We start from the raw sequence: 20972 nt of genomic DNA, 5'->3' as shown, positions 1-20972 counted from the left end.
TTCATACGCGCTTACTGCGAGCAAGTGCGTCGTGGGCAATGTCGGCATTCGTGTCCAGGGGTAGGCCTGCTACGCGATGCGAATTACGCCGACGCTTCTGCGAAAAAAAAAAAAAAAAAACACTAGACACTGCGTCTGCAGCAATCCCCGCCTTGCGCGTCTGCGTTTCGTACCGAATGCCTCGGTAGCGGTAAAATTTCACGCTTCTTAGCTCTTCGTGAACTGCGCGGACTGTTGTGGCACTCTACGGCACGATAGTAAACGACTTCCCGCTTTCTACGAAGACGCAGAAGTCGATGCATTGCGAAGTGTGCAAGAATATCTTCTACACGGCTGAACAGTTTTATGCAAGCTGCCTACAATTTCGCCTTTCGCCGCCAGGGGACCGACGCTTCGCTGATGCAGCGCCTTGGGTTCTCTTATCAGAAGCTCATGCGAAAGGTGTAACCAGCCGCGCTTGAGCGAAGCATCGTCGTTTCAACTCAACGGTTACGGTCAGATCTCTAGTTATTTATGCGCAAATTGCTGGTGCGCACTAAAGAAAAGGCTGTCGAGTTGTGTACTAAATCTATCGATCTCAACGCTTCCTGCACCGCCTTTATAACCACGAATATTGACCGACACTCACAGCGTCGTGCCGACATAGTTCGAACCTATACGCGAAACAAAAGTTTTTCCTCCTCCTGGCGCTACGCATCGGCTCCGTACAAACACGGCGATTTCTTCGAAGTACGAGCCCCGCAGTGCCCACCTCTTCACTACACCGTTCATAAAGGTGAGCACTACGATCAGCTCTACTTTGGTGGCCGACGGTCTCTCCTACGTGGGCCCACGGGCCGCAAACCACCCCTAACCGACCAGCTGCCGCACTAGGCCTCGCGCCACCGTGCGTTCACCTACCACCTCACCCACAGCGAGAGCATGGAGGTCCAGGTGCTCGGAGAGACCATCAACCCCAAGGACTACAATCCCAGGGACTGGACTCATATCCTGAACCTACCCACCCGCCAAAAAGATGCGCCGAAGATCCAGGACAAGGCGAACGCCAGCGCCGGCTCACGACCGACACATTCCATACACCAAGCGTCCCAGCTGCGAGCGGCGCGTCTCGCGGCGCAAAGGTCGCAACGCCAGCCACCGTTACCTGCAGGCGATTACAAGATTGTCTTCCGCTCGAACGGAGGCCTTTCTTTAACCGACCTTCAACCGCGCCAGCTTCGCCTCGCCCTGATAGCTGCGGCCAAGGACATCCAAGATCCAGACGCCACCCAGTTGCGCATTCACCCCATAAACAACACATTCACCATGAGCACCCCTCACCAAGCTGACGCGCTTCGCCTGGTCGCCATTCAACAGCTCAAAATTCGAAACCAACCCTACGCTGTCAGTGCCTACATCGCCCCCCCGGATGGTGCAGTAAGGGGAGTTATTACCAACGCCTACTGGGAGGAAACCCCGACACAGGTTCTAGAAGACCTCATCGTGGGCAACCCTACGGCCCCCATCATTGATGCACGCCGCATGGGACAGACCCGTTCAATCCTCATTACTTTCCGGGGGGGCCCGGTGCCCAGAACCATCTCCTACGGAGGCGGCCTCCACAACTGCACCCCCTACAGAGGACACCTCGACGCATGTACAAACTGCCGTCAACCTGGACACCGTTCGGACGTGTGCACCCTTCAGCGCACACACAACTGTCCAAGGTGTGGCGTCCCCCACCCACGAGAGGACACTCCGACATGCACCCCAGCCTGCATACTATGTGGAGGCGCCCACATGACCGGCACTAGAGGATGCAAAGGCAGGGGACGCCGCTCTCCACCCGCCTCACTGCAACAGCACATCTCCCGCACACCGGACCGAGACGCGGACCGCATCGACGTGCGTCGGTCCAGCAAGTCGTGTTCATCATCTCGCCGCCGCCAAGACCAACAGGCTCGTCAACTTTCCTGGGCGGACAGAGTGGCTGGCAGAGTCAACAATGCCAGCAAGTCCCCGGCCCCTCCGCCCACACAGGTGGATCCCCGTGACCGGGAGCTCCAGGCCCTGCGAGACGAGGTGAGTCGTCTTACCTCTCTTATCCAGACCCCCACCTCCGTCCTTCCACAGCTTACACCAACCGTCCCTCCCGCCCAGCACACTCCACTACCTCAAACAACAACAGAAAACGTGGAAGAGTCCGTCTCCCAATCCCCACCCTCACCCCCACCCAAGAAAAAACGAACAACAGAGCCCACACCCGTTACCCAGACCGACCTGACATCCCTCGAGGCCCGCCTGGATGCTAAACTCGCTGAGATGGACGCGCGTCTAGAGGCAAAATTCAATCACCTCATCGACCACCTCTCCCAGCGGTTCGAGCAACAAATTGAAGCGGCATTTACGCGCATGGTGCACACCCTAGAGATGAGCCTTGCACAGTACGACGCCCGCCTCCAAACAATAGAGCAGGCCCTTCCCTCGCTACACCTCAATCCGCCGCATCAATCCAGCCCACCTACCCCACAGAACTCCCCAACCAACCCACTTGCCCTCACCCCACCAAAGCTCCAGTATGGCGGGGCTCCCTCCTAATTCCTTATCAATTCTTCAGTGGAACTGCCGCCGCTTCCGGGGCAAGCGCGCACCCCTCCAACTCCTCCTCCCCACACTTCCCACGCCCCACATCCTTCTCCTTCAGGACACACATAGCCCTGCCACACTTCCTAGCTACACATCTGTTCACTCGGACGCCACGAATACACCCAGGGCGTCCACACTCATACATCGCTCCATTACACACCAAACCCATTACATCACCTCCGAGACGCCCTGCGTAATTACAGAAATCATACAAGATACACACTCACTACCATCGATGTTTGTCGCCAATATATACCACCCACCATCTCACCCGATGGCTTCATTGGAAACGCTACTGCGAGATCTCCACCGTCTTGCAGGCAAGCATCCATTGATTATCGGAGGAGACTTCAACAGTCAGCATACTGACTGGGGCTACCGCACCACCACTGGACGAGGCCGGCGTCTCTGGTCCTTGGTACAAGAGCTCCGCCTCACAATACACAACAACTTTAACACCCCCACGAGGATTGGTAACAGTGTCAGCGCGGACACCAGCCCGGATTTGACACTGAGCCGCAACCTTGTTGGTATTACGTGGGCCACAACGCGTCATACATTAGGAAGCGATCATTACATCCTCTCCGTTACAGTACCGTACAAGCAAAGACAGGCCCGTCACCTAACACACAAAATCACCAACTGGGATGCTGTACGCTCCGCACGGGCGGCCCTCCCTGACGCTTCCATTATAGACATCGACCAGTGGGTGGCATCACTCATGAACGATGTCTCCACACACACGCAAACCCTTGTCACAACAACAGATACGCCCACCCTCGACACTCGCCTGGCCCACCTTTGGGAGGCCCACCATAGCATCCTAGAGCGCTGGAAGGGGCAAAAGCTCAATCGGACCCTTAAAAAGCGGCTGGCCGCGCTGCGAACACAAATTACTGAGCACGCTGAGGAGCTCTGCCGATCAAACTGGGGTCAGATTTGCGACAGTTTGGCTGGCAATCTGTCCTCCAAACGTAGCTGGCAACTCCTCCGTCACCTAATTGACCCCACGCATTCCAAAACAGCCACACAACACCACGTCACACGCCTTATACACAAGACCGGCCTTTCTCCTGACGCACTCATTAATATACTTAGAAACACACATACAACTCCCGGTACCTCAAACCCCCTGCCCCCCTATACAGGCGCCCCGAATGCCAACCTCGACGCAGAGATCACGGAGACAGAAGTCAGAGCGGCCCTCCTGACTCTCCGTTCTAACTCCACCCCAGGAGTTGACCGGATCTCTAATGCCATGCTCCGCAATTTGGACGATCAATCGATCGCCCAGCTCACGGAGTACTTCAACAAATGCTGGCAGGAGGGCACTCTTCCCCAATCATGGCGTCATGCCAAAATCATATTCATACCAAAGCCCCACAAACCACTTACACCCTCAAATCTCCGTCCCATTTCACTAACTTCATGCCTAGGCAAGCTTTTCGAACACGTCGCACTCGCTCGACTCACCCAACACATGGCGGAGCAAGACCTCTACCCGCACAGCATGGTGGGCTTCCGTCCCCATCTGTCAGCACAGGACGCCATGCTCCAACTCACGCAGGACATTTTCGACCCCCTCATTCCGGGTCACACAAAAGCTGTCTTAGCCTTGGATCTCTCCAAGGCCTTTGATCGCCTGGACCATCAAGCGATCATGGCGGCTCTCTCCCCCTTGAACATAGGTGAACGTATGTACACCTATATTCAAACATTCCTTACTAACCGCACGGCCGAAATTCACTTCGGTCCCCACATCTCCCCCCCATACACCCTTAGTGGGGTCGGAACCCCCCAGGGGTCCGTCCTCTCTCCTTTCCTCTTCAATGCCACTCTCATTCCCCTTGCCCACAAGCTACAAACCATCCCTCACCTTCGGCATACACTCTATGCCGATGATATCACGCTATGGACCACCCATGGCAGTGATGGAGACATAGAGAACACCCTACAGTCCGCGGCTATCCTCACCCAAACGCATGCGCGGAGTATCGGACTCTCCTGCTCACCGGAGAAGTCGGAGCTCCTCATAATCCGCCCCACAACACGAAACTGTCCCACAGCCCCCATCACCGTGACACTGGAAAACCGGCCCATCCCGGAGGTAAACACTCTCCGGGTACTTGGCCTCCACATCCAGAACAACGGGAAAAACACACTCACCATACAGAAACTCAAGCAGACAACTGTGTCGATATCACACCTAATCCGCCGCGTTTCTGCACACCACCGGGGCATGAAGGAGCATGACCTATGTCGTCTCATTCATGCCTTCGTCCTCAGCCGCTTTATCTTCACGCTCCCCTACCTGAAACTCCAGGCTAGGGAAATCTCCACCCTGGATGCCATGATTCGAACAGCATTTAAGACAGCATTACACCTACCCCAAAATACCTCAACCGAAAAACTCTTTCAACTAGGCCTGCACAATACGATAGGGGAGCTTATTGAGGCCCACCGACAGACACAATACATACGTCTCGCGAGAACCACCACCGGGAGACACATCCTACACACCCTCGGTATACGCATACCAGTTACCGATCCCACACAGCTCCAGGTACCCCGCCTCATTCACCGCGATTTATTTATTAAACCTCCCCTCAAAAACATGCATCCTACCTACCACGAACCCCGCCGCAGAGCTCGCGCACGGGCACTCCACAAATACTATGGCACGGAACCGTATGCCGTTTGGGTGGATGCCGCATGCACGGGCGAGGACGCGGTTGTCGCCATCACGAACCCCTCCCTCCAACCCATTGCCACACTTCACATAACCCCTACTGCCACTTCGGAGGAGGCCGAAGAGGCCGCCATTGCCCTGGCCATCACCCGCACGGAGGCGCGATATATACTGTCAGATTCCAAAACTGCCATACTAAATTTTGCTCGCGGGAGAGTTCACGTCCCTGCATTTCGCATACTGGACTCCCTCGCCGCGCACCCGCCCCGCCATGTGGAGCTGATATGGGTGCCTGCCCACTCCGGGAATCCCGGAAACGAGGCCGCCAACGCTTTAGCCCGAGCTTCTCTCAACCGGGCACCGGCGGCCTCCGACCTGGGGTTCTCGCGGGAGCGCATGCACTCATTCAGTGAAATGACGCAGGCCTACAAAGCCGAGCGTCGGCTCTACCCCCCACCTCATCCTTCCCTCGACAATTACCATCAGACACTTTGGAGGCGGCTCCAAACACGCACTTTGCCCTCCCCTTATATACGCTCGCGATATCACCCAGTCCACACGAACCCTTCCTGTACCCTCTGCCACCACCCCAAAGCCACCCTCGACCATATTCTTTTCCTCTGCCCGGCGGATCCTCCCCCGCGGGGCCTGGAGCACCTTACCTCATGGGAGGCTTGGGAGACCCTACTGCGCTCCGAGGACCCGGCCAAGCAAGCCATCGCGACCGGCCGGGCTGCCAGCGTCATGAGCCTCCGGGACATGAACGTTTGAGTGCAGTGGGGCCGTGCGGGGGCCCAAGGACCGACGTGTCCAAAACTCCCTTGTTATAAATAAAGTTTTCATCATCATCATCCTCCTCCTCCTGCACGTGTGGCGCGAAACACGAGAGAGACTCGGCCCGCCATTGTTTTAGTTCGACGAGGCCGGCGGATCAGGTGATGCTCGGCGCTCCATGAATGGCGAGTGGCCGGGCTCTTGGTCGCCGCAGATGTGTGGGAATGTTTTACGATCACGTGGGCTCCTCCGCTGCATGCGCTCACCTATAGGCAGCGGCTCCGGTTGCGGCATCCGTGCGCAGAAAGACAAGCTGTTCGTTAGGCCCGGCGCCATGGCTATTTGCGAAAGGCGCAGTGCCGGCTGCGTTCAGCTGCGTCGCGGTCTTGTGCGCAACCAATAAATAACAGTAATTGGCTATGAGGAAAGGAGGGTAGCGGTAACTGTCTCGCTCAGGGTGGACACGCGAACTGCGCCGCAAAGAAAGGGTGAAGGAAGGAATGAAGGAAAAAGAAGTGACCGTTGCTGTGGCGCTCAGGCTGTCTCGAATCGGGCTTCATTTGGTAGCGTGTCTGAGTCTTCGGGCTGAAGAAGGACTGAAGCTTTGAAGTTGAATAAAACGAAAACAAACAGGTCTGATGGCAATTATTTTAGGAGACGTTAATTACATACGGTGAAGAGTTCATAGCGACGAGCGACTGGAAGCCTTTTTGCCAGCGCCCAGAGCACTCTTTCTCACTAAAAGTCGTCCTTAAAACCCTCAGGCCCAGCCCATCTCTCAGAGTAGTAGTAGTACTAGTAGTAGTAGAAAACTTTTATTGAGATCTTTTAAGAGATTCGCGGATTAGTACAACCAATCAAACATAGGTACATCCCTCCGAGGACGGGAGCCAATCAAACGGCACAACCTTGCAGCACAAGAAATTATGAACGGACTGCCACAGCACTGTTACAGCTGGCGGAGTCACGCTTTGCTTCACTCCGACCGTGTGAACGGGCGAGGAGGTAAAGCAGTACCGCTTCTGCAGTGCAGCAACGGTGATGCAGGCGGTTTTCTCTCCTCGAAAACACATATGGCCCTTGCGACGCCGCGGGCGTAAACTGAAAGCAACGGCGAGCTGTCCACCGCTGAGTCGGCTCCTGACGGATACGGGTAATGGAATGGCCCCGTCCCGTTGTTCACCCGAACCATTTCTTCTGTCGCTGTCCTCAGGTGTCCTCCGGGAAGTCATCCTTGCACAGCGGAGCGTGGAAAGATCCCGCAGGCTCTTTCCCAGCGTGGCACCGTTCTTTCGTTTCTTCGGCGGCAGGCAGACGTCGAGTCGCCACCTGTATCATAACGCCGTTTAGTACAGGGCTTCCGTCAGATTTCAGACACCCGCCGTCATGACCACTGACTCTTGAAGAGCATGCCACAGCTGTATACAGAACAGCCTCGAAAGAACACACGCCCGCACGCATGCACCCACCCACTCGAGTACTACACAATTATTTTTCTTGGTTCATGATCACCACCACAATTAGGAAATAAACGTTCCACTATGCTTGCCTTACCACTTCGCTTCCCATGTCATTCCAGCAGGGGGAAAGCGAAAGTTTGCTGCTCATATATTTTTAATATGCTCTAAAGTATGCATAATAACATAGAACTCACTCACATTTGTTGTAATGAGAGTAGGCAACTCGAATCAATACAATGTGATCACCTTCAGAAATAATTTCGGAGTGGCCCATTAAGCTCAACCTTCAGCGCATAAACTACTTTGACAAAAAAAAAAATGGAGGAAAATAACCCTGATTGAAAGCCTAAAGATACGGGTTAGTTTCCATCATGTTATGTCTAAGTAGTTGTGGCGTTGAAGGCCAAACTTAATGGAAATAGAGCCCCTATACAGGTTACTCTTACGCTCTGACTCTGTTGGGCTACTGCATTTTTTTTCTTTTCTCTGCTAAGAGTTGGGGTATAAGAGCACACCGTGCTCCCGAGCGACGAGCTCTATAAGCCATTCGCCCTAGCGCCTCCTTCACCTGAGAGAAAAAATGCTGCAAACGGAGGAGGCCTGAGGAGATTTCATACATTTCATTCTTTTCTATGAACTCAATTCAACCTCTTAAGCATCTGACTTTCCTAACCTCACCTTGCTTTGTTTGCTTGCTTTTCCAGTTTTCTTTAGTAAACTTAAGCACTTGCCAATTAAATATTATTTATTTTCTTTTTAGTGTGGAATAAGGCCTGTTACAAAGAAACCTAATTTTAACCTTGTGGTTCTGCTCGTTTTCTCGGCCGTGATCACCATCGCTCCAAATATACTTAATTTGTGACCTAAAAAAATTAAGTTACTACTACTGCGGTCAATATACCAAGAGTGGCTACGCGAAGAACGCGGGAGATGTGAAAAAAAAGAAAAGAAAAATGGAGGCCACAACAAAATGCAGGGCGTGGTATACTTACGTGCTGTGACAGCAACAGCTGGAAGCGAGATTTATTCACACGCTCACGAGGCAGCTTTACGCTTACGTGCGACAGCAGTGGCAGGCACCTCATTCCTACTCCTTTCCACTTTTCTGCGGCTTTTTTCTTTTCTTTCTCGGAACCAACACCCAGCTAGCCAGCCAAGGGCGAGGCGTGCAACACAGCGCAGCGGAGCCGTCGCGGCTGAGGACGCGTCCGCGCGAGTGGGCGTCTGGGAGTGTGTTGTTGTTCAAAGCTGGGCTGTCCCGGCGGCCAGCTGTGTTGCCTTTTCGATCGTGCCTCCCTTGGCAGGCAGCCCTTTGGCCTCCAAGCCGGCTCGCGCGTGGTGTCCAGGCGCCTGCGAGAGCGCGACATTCCTGTGCGAGCCTCGCTCGGTGGCGGTTGTATTGGTGAGGTTGCTGTTCCATAGAGGCGGGATAAGCCTTACAGTAACTGTATCGGGAATCGCTTCATCTGTGCCTTATAAAGAAAAAAATGCCTCTCTATGTACGACTGCTTCAGAACGAAGAAATAAAAACTGTTATGGCGCAAGAAACGGGGACACAGAAGGCACACAAAACACAGGACTGACGCCAACTTTCAACTGGGGTTTATTGCACCAAGCCTGCCTTTTATACCAGAAAAATAAGTTGGCCTCCCAAGCTCTGTTTAGATTAGATTGTTATGATCAGCGTTACTATATTGCCAGTGGTCGCATGAATTGCCGTTTTATATGTACAAAGTTTACGCTTTCGTTGATATGGCTTGGTTGTGGTATAAAAGGCAGGCTTGGTGCAATAAACCCCAGTTGAAAGTTGGCGTCAGTCCTGTGTTTTGTGTGCCTTCTGTGTCCCCGTTTCTTGCGCCATAACAGTTTTTATTTCATCATGAACCAACTCGCCCAAACTAGAGTTTTACTTGACCATGCTTCAGAACAAGAGGCGCCTCCCTGTACTTTCTCAGCCTGCGCAGCACGTCAGAAAATCATGGTCGCGTATCAGAAGAAAATGCTTGTGCTTGAGACTGATATTTATCATTGCAGTTTGCACAGATAAATAAATGGTTACAGTGACGAGGTGAAGGAAGAGGGCCCGAAAAGAGGAAAGTAACATTATTAACCGACTGATTCAAAGTGAGCACCTCAATGAAATAAAATAAAACAAAATAACATAAAATAAATAGCTTTTGAGGAAAAGAACGATGCAGTATCTGTCTCACTCTCAGTAACACCTCAACCGCGCCATGGTGGAAAGGATGGAGGACGGAGTGAGAGGAGGAAGAGAGAAAGAGGCGCTGTAGTGGAGGTGCCACCTAAATTGCGAAAAACGGAATAAAGGGTGTGAAAAGGTGGCAGAAAACAGAAGAGAGACCATTTATATTGGACTGCGCAGGTGAGGAGTGGACGCCCACTAAGGTGCCATACTGCTCGAGGCTTGAAGCAACCATGGGCTTGAATTTAAAGGGACCCCGAGATGATTTCGACGGGCATATTCTAGTACAACAGACCTGTAGAGGTGGTCTTTTTGGGTATTCGAGTCAAGTTTGGAAGCTCTGCCTGGACCCTGTAATTTAGAAATAACTTTTAAAACCGCTGCTCGCAATAGCTCGCAACCGCCTTAGGGCGACACCTTACCGCGCCGCGCCCCCCACCCCGACGACGTCAGTGGGCAGTCCGGCCAGCTTGAAGGCTCGCCTAGACTTTGTGAACTTTGAAACTTTGTACTGCGTGCGCGGTTTTCTGAACATCCACCCAGAAAAGTCGTTCTAGGTGGAAAGGAACATTCACTCAGAAACTTTGCTTATTACCCATTTACCACTATCATTTATGGGACACCTTTCAATAACGGCTATATAAGCCTGTCTCCAAGGTATCCGTCCGGAGATGAATGAGTTGCATGTATTGGTTGTGGTGTATTGTAGAACTCAAGTACTTGTTGCCTTGCCCTTGTTACTGGTCCCTGCAGTGAGTTGATCGAACTATGTACCGACATGATAGGCGGGCCTGCATACTATTGCAACGCTACTTGACCATTTTAAACAAAGTTGCATTTATGTTGTTTGAATGTAAGGGCAAGGTTATTTTATCATTTATTTGTAACGTATGAGAAATGTTAGGAAAAATGGTCATTAAAGACATTGAATTAACGCTTTACTAAAGCAAGAAAGTAGCAGTGTTGTGACGTCTCAAGGCTGCCTGATCAAATCCGGCCCCTTTTTTTTGGAGCGGAAATTAATCGGGCAAGTGTAGAAAACTCCATGCCAAAAGTATGCATACAGCATCATCACGCAATGTGAACGAAAGACAAAGCACGCTACGCGTACCCTGCATTGTCTGGTGCCCAGCCTTCTCTCGCGAAGACGGCAGCGAAGGCCCAGAACGCCCGTACACACTGTCAGCGATGCAGCCTTTCGCGGCTCGACCGGCTTCGGCACGTAGCGCGCCGCGCTTTGGCGATTCTTGGCGTTCGGTCAATGTCAAGGCAAATTTATGCGTTCGAGTCGGAGCACTGGAAACTTGCTCCCACCCGCGACCGCACTGGCCCCGTTGCACGTGCATGCTGTTCGAGCGTGGAAAGCTGTACACCGCCGCGATATATATGGACACGCATGCTGCGGTCACGCAGACCAGGGATCGCGCAGCGGGAGCAGTTCCGTTGGAAGCAGACCCGTCCACGCAGCCCAAACCAGTTGGTCGGAAGAACGCTCGCATTCAGTGTACCCTAGCTCTATGCTTCACCTGGAGGCTAACGAAAAGGGTTCAGCTCAAGTTAAGAACAACGAAGCGAGCTATGGAAAGAAAAATGATAGGCGTAACGTTAAGAGATCGCAAGCTGGCAGCGTGGGTGAGGGAACAAGCGCGGGTTAATGACATCCTAGAGTCGAGATCAAGAGGAAGAAGTGGGCTTGGGCAGGACATGTAATTGCGAAGGCAAGATAACCGCTGGTCCTTAAGGGTAACTGAGCAGATTCCAAGAGAAGGCGAGGGTAGCAGGGGGCGGCAGAAGGTTAGGTGGGCGGAGTAGATTAAGAAGTTTGTGGGGATCCGGTGGCCGCAGCTTTCAAAAGACAGGGTTAATTAGAGAGACATGGGAAAGGCCTTCGCCCTGCAGTCAGGCTGATGGTGATGATGATTCACGAGCGTGTTGCTTCAGAAGAGCGTATATACCTTTGCATCCGGCGAAGGTGTTGTCGAAACGCCTCCTCTCTGGACTGTAGAAAATCTGTTTCGCCGCAGCTTTCACCGTGCTAGCGCGAGGTGCTCACGACAGTCCAGTGAACAATATGGCAGCGCCCAGGGAGCCCTCATTGCAAAGATCTATACAGGTAACTTGAATGGGGTATTCCTGTTTTGCAAAATACATTTCTTGAGCTTTCTTCACTGAACTGCTGCTTCACTTACTATATATGTGTACCATATACATGTACATAGCGTATATACATATGTATACAGCCACAGTCACCCGAATGCGTTCTAGATTTCGTTTCACTTCTGTATTGATGGAGTTGTTGACTGCTGGCATGTGAGGTTTAACGTCCCAAAGCTGCACTATGAGACGCGGTAGTCGAGTGCTGCGGATTAATTTACTCTCCGTAGGGTTCTTTGACGTGCGTTGACACCGCACAGCACTTAACTGGGCGTCTTTTGCGTTTCGCCTCCATCGAAATGCGACCGTTGCGGCCGGGATCGAACCCGCCACTTTGGGACCAACAGCCTAACGCCAAAGCCACTGAACCACCGCGACGGGTAAACTTTTCTCGACTTTTCAAAGGCTTTTGGCAAGGCATGCCACCTGCAAGTTTTTTTTTTTTTTTAATGAGGTAAGTTAAATTTAGATTCTGAACGTTTGGACTACTTTATACTTAACACCCGCATGTAGTCCGGTGAACACAAAATTTTAACATTCAAACATGTACAGCCTGCTTTCTGTAAACTGGAAATGTACGGTAAATAAAACTGTCCTCTTGAATACTGCCGCAAAATCAGATGCATTTACAATCGCGCTCTTTCCACTATATTTCCAATACACCTTCTCTCGGTATTAAATTAGAACAGGAGATATTGGGCGAAAGTGTAGCAGTCAGCTTTTCCCGAGTATTCGTGTGTTCGATTCGGATTCAAAAAGTTCTCTGTTCGCCCACTTCTGCTTGACGCTATTTTATGAGAAGGGAGGAAGCGCATTTCAGCTGCGGCTACAGGGCGGGAAGCCCGATCGAGTGCCACAGCTGGCCTCAGATGGTTCCCAACCCGTCGTCGCGAGCGCGGCGGTAAACACAGCACCGTTTACTTTTCGCACCCCGGCGGGCCCCCTCCGCGGGGCCCCCCGAGACACCGCCGGTTACGCTGTGGCCTATGGGTCGGTGGTCGTCGAAAAGGAACCCAGTGAGTTGCCGGCATTTTGCACACGATGTCGCGTTGAACGTAGATTGATGACAGACCGCAGTTGGTTGGTAAGCGAAGATGCAAGTGGAAATGGTTTACTCAGAAAGGAGTCATGATATTCTGCTTCTCAGTACAAAAGGTCATGGGTTCGATGGCCACATTTTTGTGGAGGCGCGAATTCCCGAACGTTCGGTTACAGTTCAACTGACGCGTTACGACTATCAACTACCAAACGTTCGGTTAGTGTTCAATCAGCCCGTTACGACTATCAACCACAAGACGGTTAGAGGGATGAAAACTGTGACCGTGAAGACGTGGACTAGGAAGACGCTGCAGTAAGACAATTTCTGACGGGTTAGTTGGCACATGATCTTTTCTTCTTTCCTGTCGTCTGTTCTTTTTCCTGTGAATGCCAGTTTAGCGCACAGCATTTCTAAAACTTGAGGAAGACGCTATGTATTCGTGGTTTCCGTTTTGTATCCTGTAACCATCTTGCAGTTCATAGCTGTAGCTCGCTGACTGAATAAACAATCAACTCCATTTGCTGGTTTGCTCGTCTATGAGTTTTTTCGCAAAATTTTGGGTATATGGCTGTTGGCAAAGTGCACTTTTTGTACTGAGTACACGAAAAAGAAACCGATTTAAAATGGAAGCCCGCGATGATGTATACTCTTACGATGATCGGCATTCAGTTGTTACCACACACGAAGTCGGACTTGCAGGCATGCATTGCGTGTACAAGGCAGGAACGAAAACAATCTCGCATTGAGCCGTGTAGTACGCTGATTAACTATGTACTGTCCACAGTTATTCACATATTTGAGCGCTAATCTATGACCTGGTTATTTTCACCAACACCAACCAACTTCATCAACCAGAACACCACTTTCACTAATACTACTTTCCCTTATCAAAACCAACTTCACCAGCTTCAAATTCCCCAAGCTGCGCCGCACTGACGACAACCTATAGTGGGCAGAGTCCGGCCAAATGGATCAATGCATCCATTCTTTTTTTTACATTACGTGCCATGGCGCGACGTTGTGAGTTGCGGATACCGCGCACTGTGCTGCCGTCCGGGCTGCCGGCATAAAACATTCACGCCCACACAACGAGGGGGAAGGCATCTGCGTTTGACTCTGGCGCCCTCTATACAGAACCCGCATCGTGTGGGACGCCCGCTATGATTCGGCAACTGCTACCTCGGCTCACGCAAAGCGTACTTTTCAGGAACCATGGCGTGGTTTTGGCTGTTCTCGTTGGAAAGAAATGATCACGGCGGCAAGCCTGCATGCTATAATGGACGCGTACGTATAATCCTTAACGCTTGTATCTTCCAAATGGGCGCGGCGAAGCGCGCAAGGATGACTTCCACGCTGGTTCGCCAAGCGGACGGGAGGGGAACGGAGAGAGGCGTGCGTGAGAAAGTTCGCGAGATTCCGTGCGAATCTCAGGTGAGCAAACTGCATCAAGCGCGCCGACGCATGGCGTGAAGTATACGCATCACCGAAGCCCAGGTGACCCGCTTGGGCGCTGTTGCGTGAAGGCGACTCGTCCTGCGAGCGTGATGCGCAAAGAATGGAAGAAGATGTCCTTCGTGATTTTTTTTTTTTTTTTTTTGCAGCGACAAGGCTGAATCGGGAGAAGCAGAGAAGGCCGTACAAAACTGACTTCAGAGCTAGTGGTTAACGAGTTGCCTTGTTTCCGTGACGTCGCAGGCTGCGTGCGTACCACAAAAAGCAAAGAACATCGTTCGCACGCAACCTGACGCGTATGAAACTGAGGCACTTGGTCATGCAGCCATTTGATGTAGTCACGTATAGCAACCCAGACTACACCCTCTCGCGCTTTGTCGCCGTGCAAAGTGGGGTTATTTGACAGTAAATAGCGCACATCTCCGATGATGTACGGCACGAATTGAGTCTCGAGAAGTATTCGCAAGTGCTCAGTGAAGACGAAAAAACAAAAACAAAACGTAGACTTACCTATTGTTAGCGGGCGCCATTTTGACGTGTTTTCTATTTGTTTCTGCGAGGACCGTCCGTCCCGTTTCTTTTTTTTTACGAGCGACGTGGTGCGTGTCTTACACCCCCGTGCGAGAGTCGGTGGGCGGCAGCTGCGGCGGTGCGCGCTGTGCCCCGAAGCAGTGTTCCCGTTTCGGAGGGACGGTCGAGGCTCGGACGCTGGACCGCTCCCACTCCCCGGCGTTTCTTGGAAGAGAGGCTCTCGCACGTGTTCGTCTTTTCTCTGTGTGTTTACGTGTTTTCTGAGCGTATTTGTGTGTTTGTAACTGTGAGAGTGTCAACTTTGATACAGAGCAGATGCCCTTTGTGGGGCCCAGAAACAGAGCGGAAAACGAGCGAGACGGGTTTTTTCAGTGCGGTAGTGTGTGTCCGAGCGTGTGCGCGTGCGGTTCGTTGAGCGGAACGTTGTTCTTAGTGTGTGTATAAGTAGGCTTTGTACACTGTGTATATATTAAACTTGCATATTATTAAGTGTAATTTATAGTCCGTCTTTCTATCTACATATATAAATATTCGTTCATTGTATATTAGTTAGCTGAATAAGCTAACATACTTCAGAAGTGGGATCTTCAACCTGCGCGGCATTATCCACCTGCACGGCATTCTTCAACCTGCGCGGCATTATCCACCTGCACGGCATTCTTCAACCTTCACGGGATCTTCAACCTTCAAGCCAACCTATGCAAGCGTGAAGAACGACGAGATCGACTACCCCCAAACTCGACGAGCGACGATGCTCCACGGAACAGCGGGACGTGAGTGTGCGAACTAAGCGAATTACCCCGGGCGGTCTGATCACGTTCGTCGCCGAAATTGAACAATTTTGGCTAGTGAACGAAATTTCTGTTTCAAGAATAACTGTGCAGACATTTCAATGTGTACCTAATTTTGTCGAACTGCCCAGTGTTTAAGTTGACGAGATACAATTGTGCGTAATCTTGCTTGTTACTTTGTGTTTTGCGTCTTTATGTTCGTTGTTGCTTTAAGTTTAATTCTACTCGAGCTAGTGCAAATCGCCTCATTTTGTTTGTGTGCTTAACGTGTGTTTGAGAGCTTTCTGTTGATCGAATTAGTGTGTGACGGATGTGAATTGCTGATTGTTGAACTCTAGTAAAAGGAGAGATATGGCTGAAGGAGAGAGTGCGCCTTCTATGGCAGATTTGTTAAAGATGGTGAATGAGAAGAATGACATTATCAATGAGCTTCTGCAGAAATTAAGCATACCACCTCAGCCAACCGTCTCGACATTTCAGATAATGCCCGACATGAGCAAATCAATCAAAGACTTCTCCGCAGACAGAGACTCAGAATTGGCCAGCGATTGGCTCGAAAGTCTAAATGGGACGGCGACTATACACAATTGGCCTCCGGAATTTAAGCTCGAGACAGCTAAATCACATCTGTTTGGACCGGCATTAGACTGGTACCGAAGCCGTCGTGCGCGCATCAAGTCATGGAAGGAGTTCGAAGACCTCTTCCGCCGGACCTTCATAGGCCAGTCGAGCGCGGCAGATCGATACCAGCGAATGAAGGAACGCGTGCAACAAATAAATGAGAGCACGAGCGTGTATTTTCACGCTAAAGTACGTTTGTGCGCCGAGGCCCACCTGGACTTCAGTGAAACGCGTGAGCAGGTGTTGATTGGCCTGAGGTCGAGTCAGCTGTGCTCAATGCTCATGGGGCGCACACACGACGATGAGGACGACCTCATTCATGACATCCAAGATTATGAGAGAGTGGAAAAACAGAGACAGGAGCGACGCGTACATGAGATGGGGTTTGAGACGGGCGGCACACATCCCAAGCGTGTTGCAAGGCAAGGTTACCCCGAAGTTCCAAAAGGGCCCACGATGAGGGACACGAGACCGCCCCTCCGGAATGACAAGGGAGAGCCCAAGTGTTACAACTGCAGCCGTTTTGGGCACATTTCCAGGGATTGTCCTGAGCCGAAGCGCGAGGTAACATGCTTACGCTGTGGGCGGACCGGGCACACCCAGAGGCACTGCGGGCAACAGATTACCGTAGTTGAGGAGCCCAGTACTGCACGGCGAGGGCTCCTGCTAAAACATGTGACAGTCAATGGGAAGGTGAAATTAATTGGGATGGTGGACACCGGCAGTTCAAGCTGCATAATGCGTGCTTCCGCTGCTGCCCGCTGTGGCGTCGAACTCAGGGCCGAGAAAAAACCGCTTTACGGGTTTGGAAACACAAACACCCCGGCTGCGCGCACCATTGGGACCTGCAACGCAGACCTTGAAGTAGATGGCGTCGTCGCGAGGGCTGCCCCTGTTCTTGTCGTCGCGGACGAGGCGCTATCCATTGATGTGATTATAGGAAGGACCTTCACAGAACTTCCACATGTCACGTATGGGAGCGCGGACGGTTGCTTTCGTTTTTGGCACAGGAATCAATGCCCATTCACTCACCTCGAGGCAGCTCCGGCAGGGCGGCTGCGGCTCGTGACTTCGGAAGACGCCCAGCTTGAGGGTGAATCCGTCAACTGGGTTACCCTCACTACACACAGCGACCTAACGGGACCAGTTGTTGTAAGTCGTTTGGGGCAGGACGTGCTTGTCGATATGGTAGGCGGTGAGGTCACGCTGCCACTTTGTCCGATCGATAGCGGAAGAACGGTTATCAAAAAAGGACACATTTTTGGGCGCGCGGTGCCGGTTGACATAGCCGAAGCGGATCGAGGGTCCCCGAGCGATGTGGAATTAGAGGAAGGGAAGGAAAAGAGCGAGGAAGTGCGTTTGGTTTTAGAGAGACGACCAATTCTTGAGCACGAGGTTGACGTCGGAGAAAGCGTCACCGCCGAGCAGAAAGCACAGCTGGTGAAGCTGCTCAACGACTATCGAGACTGTTTTGCGATGAGCCTCGAGGAGCTGGGATGCACAAATGTGCTAGAGATGGACATCCAGGAGGTCCCGGGAAGTTCGCCGGTGGCAGTGCGTCCCTACAAGACGAACTTGGAAGAGAGAGACACAATGAGAAAAATCGTCCAGGAATGGAAGCAGCAAGGCATAGTGACTGAGACCCATTCTCCGTACGCGAGTCCGGCGATTCTGGTCAAGAAAAAGAACGGAGAAAAACGGCTCGTGGTCGACTACCGCAGGCTAAACGCACAGACGGTTAAGGAGAAATATCCCTTGCCAAGTATAGACGACCAGCTCGAGAGACTGTCGGGAGCCAAACTGTACGCCGTGTTGGACCTCGCACATGGCTATTTGCAAGTGCCACTCTCCGAGAATGCAAAGGCGAAGACTGCCTTCATAACTCCTGACGAAACAGGGCAGTTTGAGCGCATGATATTCGGGCTCACCAACGCTCCGGCGGTTTTCCAGCGCCTCATGAACAGAGGTTTGGGCACACTCAAGGGAAACGTAGCAATGTGCTACCTCGACGACGTTCTGATTCCCGCCGAGAACTGGGAAGACCTGATCATCAGATTGAGGAGGGTGCTAGAGGCTCTTAGAGGCGCAAACCTGACCCTGCGTCTATCGAAGTGCGCATTTGGAAGGGAAAGCGTCGATTTCTTGGAATTTCGCCTGAAAGGAGGAGAAGTTCACCCCGGAGAAAACAAGGTGCGAGCGATTTCAGAGTTTCCCGTTCCGACAAATGTTCATGAAGTGAGAAGCTTCTTAGGGCTGACGGGCTTCTTTAGAAGATTTATTCACAGGTACGCGCTCATCGCTGAGCCCTTGACACGGCTAACAAAAAAGCACGCAGAATTCGACTGGGGAGAAGAGCAAGATGAGTGTTTCTCAATGCTGAAGCGTTTACTTACAACCGACCCAGTTCTTGCCCTGTACGACCCGAGTGCAGAAACAGAGCTTCACACGGATGCCAGCTCAAAGGGACTCGCAGCCATGCTTTTGCAGCGAAGGGAAGGTGAGGATAAATGGCGGCTTGTGTATTGCGTGAGTAAGAAGACGACCGAGGCTGAAAGCAATTACCACTCATCAAAACTGGAGCTGATGGCCATTGTGTGGGCTGTCGACAGACAGCGGCACCAGAGATGACGACAACAGTACTTCGGACGAGGAAGATGAAGATAACGCGTGCGATGACGCGGGAGAGACCTGCTTGAGTGCTCGACCGCAGAGAACGCGACGACCTCCCGAAAGGTTTCAGCCGAACTAAGGAACTACAAAAAAAAAAAAAAAAAAACCTGCCTGAACGAGGCAGGAAGTCGCACTTAACCAATGTTTCGTCTTTTTGTGCATCTAAATGACTGCTGCTTTATACCGTGTCAGCAAAACAGTGTTTGATGTCTGTCCATATCGTGCGATGACGCGGGAGAGACCTGCTTGAGTGCTCGACCGCAGAGAACGCGACGACCTCCCGAAAGGTTTCAGCCGAACTAAGGAAGTTCAGAAGTGCAAGATGCCGGGCTAGTTGGTAATCCATGATGAAATAACAGCGCCCGTGTCTGTGTCTTCTTCCTTCGTGTTTTCGTCCCGTTCCTTGCGCTGTTATTTCATCATGAACTAAGGAACTACAAAAAAAAAAAAAAAACCTGCCTGAACGAGGCAGGCAGTCGCATTTAACCAGTGTTTCTCCTTATTCATCGTCTTTTTGTGCATCTAAATGACTGCTGCTTTATACCGTGTCAGCAAAACAGTGTTTGATGTCTGTCCATATACGTGTATTGGAGTTTATGAAAATTGTACCCCCTGTGCTTGTTTGAGTGCTTTTGAATTTCTTTTTTCTTCTTTTGCGTGTGCTTCTGTTTAACGAGGGCGTCAAACAAGTCAGGATGCCCGAGTGTTAGCGGGCGCCATTTTGACGTGTTTTCTATTTGTTTCTGCGAGGACCGTCCGTCCCGTTTCTTTTTTTTTACGAGCGACGTGGTGCGTGTCTTACACCCCCGTGCGAGAGTCGGTGGGCGGCAGCTGCGGCGGTGCGCGCTGTGCCCCGAAGCAGTGTTCCCGTTTCGGAGGGACGGTCGAGGCTCGGACGCTGGACCGCTCCCACTCCCCGGCGTTTCTTGGAAGAGAGGCTCTCGCACGTGTTCGTCTTTTCTCTGTGTGTTTACGTGTTTTCTGAGCGTATTTGTGTGTTTGTAACTGTGAGAGTGTCAACTTTGATACAGAGCAGATGCCCTTTGTGGGGCCCAGAAACAGAGCGGAAAACGAGCGAGACGGGTTTTTTCAGTGCGGTAGTGTGTGTCCGAGCGTGTGCGCGTGCGGTTCGTTGAGCGGAACGTTGTTCTTAGTGTGTGTATAAGTAGGCTTTGTACACTGTGTATATATTAAACTTGCATATTATTAAGTGTAATTTATAGTCCGTCTTTCTATCTACATATATAAATATTCGTTCATTGTATATTAGTTAGCTGAATAAGCTAACACTATGAGAATAGCATTCCCGATGGCTAGTAATCTCCATGATATACCAGCTGTTTTTATTTTTTTAGAAGGCCCAAAATATTTAAAAATAGGGTTTTTGAGGCAAGGAGAAGCTTTTAGCGGCATAACAATACCAGTGTTGGCGGACGAAAAAAAAAAAGACGCATCATGTTATCTAGTAAAGCGATGAACTAAATTCGAATAAACTTTTCAACTACTACCGATAGTCACCTGATTCCAATTAGTGATTTATAGCCGTGCCAGTTTTTAGAATTTTGACGACGGTACTGCGCTCGCCACTCTGGCTCGACTAATTTGGGCCATTTCTCGGGCCATTCGAAAATCGCGCGCTTGCGGTAGTTCGCAAAGCGACGCCAATCAAATCGCCGCACTAGAGTAGCGAAGAAGCGAGAAGCGGAGAGCACTGCAGCACGGGCGGGGCTGAGAATATCACGTTGTACGTACGTCACGAAGTGCCGCGATTTGATTGACGTCGCTCTGCGCCCTCCCGCAAACGCGTGATTTTCGAAAGGCGAGAGGAATGGCCATAATTAGTCGAGCCACAGTGACGAAGGTAATCCCATTGTCAAAATTCTAAAAACTGACATGGCTATTACTAACGGCCGGCTACAAATCTCCATTCGCAATCAGGTGCCTATCAGTAATAGTTAAAACC

The sequence above is a fragment of the Amblyomma mixtum genome, chromosome 6 (assembly GCF_055824585.1).
Source record: "Amblyomma mixtum isolate Tamu chromosome 6, ASM5582458v1, whole genome shotgun sequence".
Classification (NCBI taxonomy): Eukaryota; Metazoa; Arthropoda; class Arachnida; order Ixodida; family Ixodidae; genus Amblyomma; species Amblyomma mixtum.
This window is presented reverse-complemented; position numbering follows the sequence as displayed.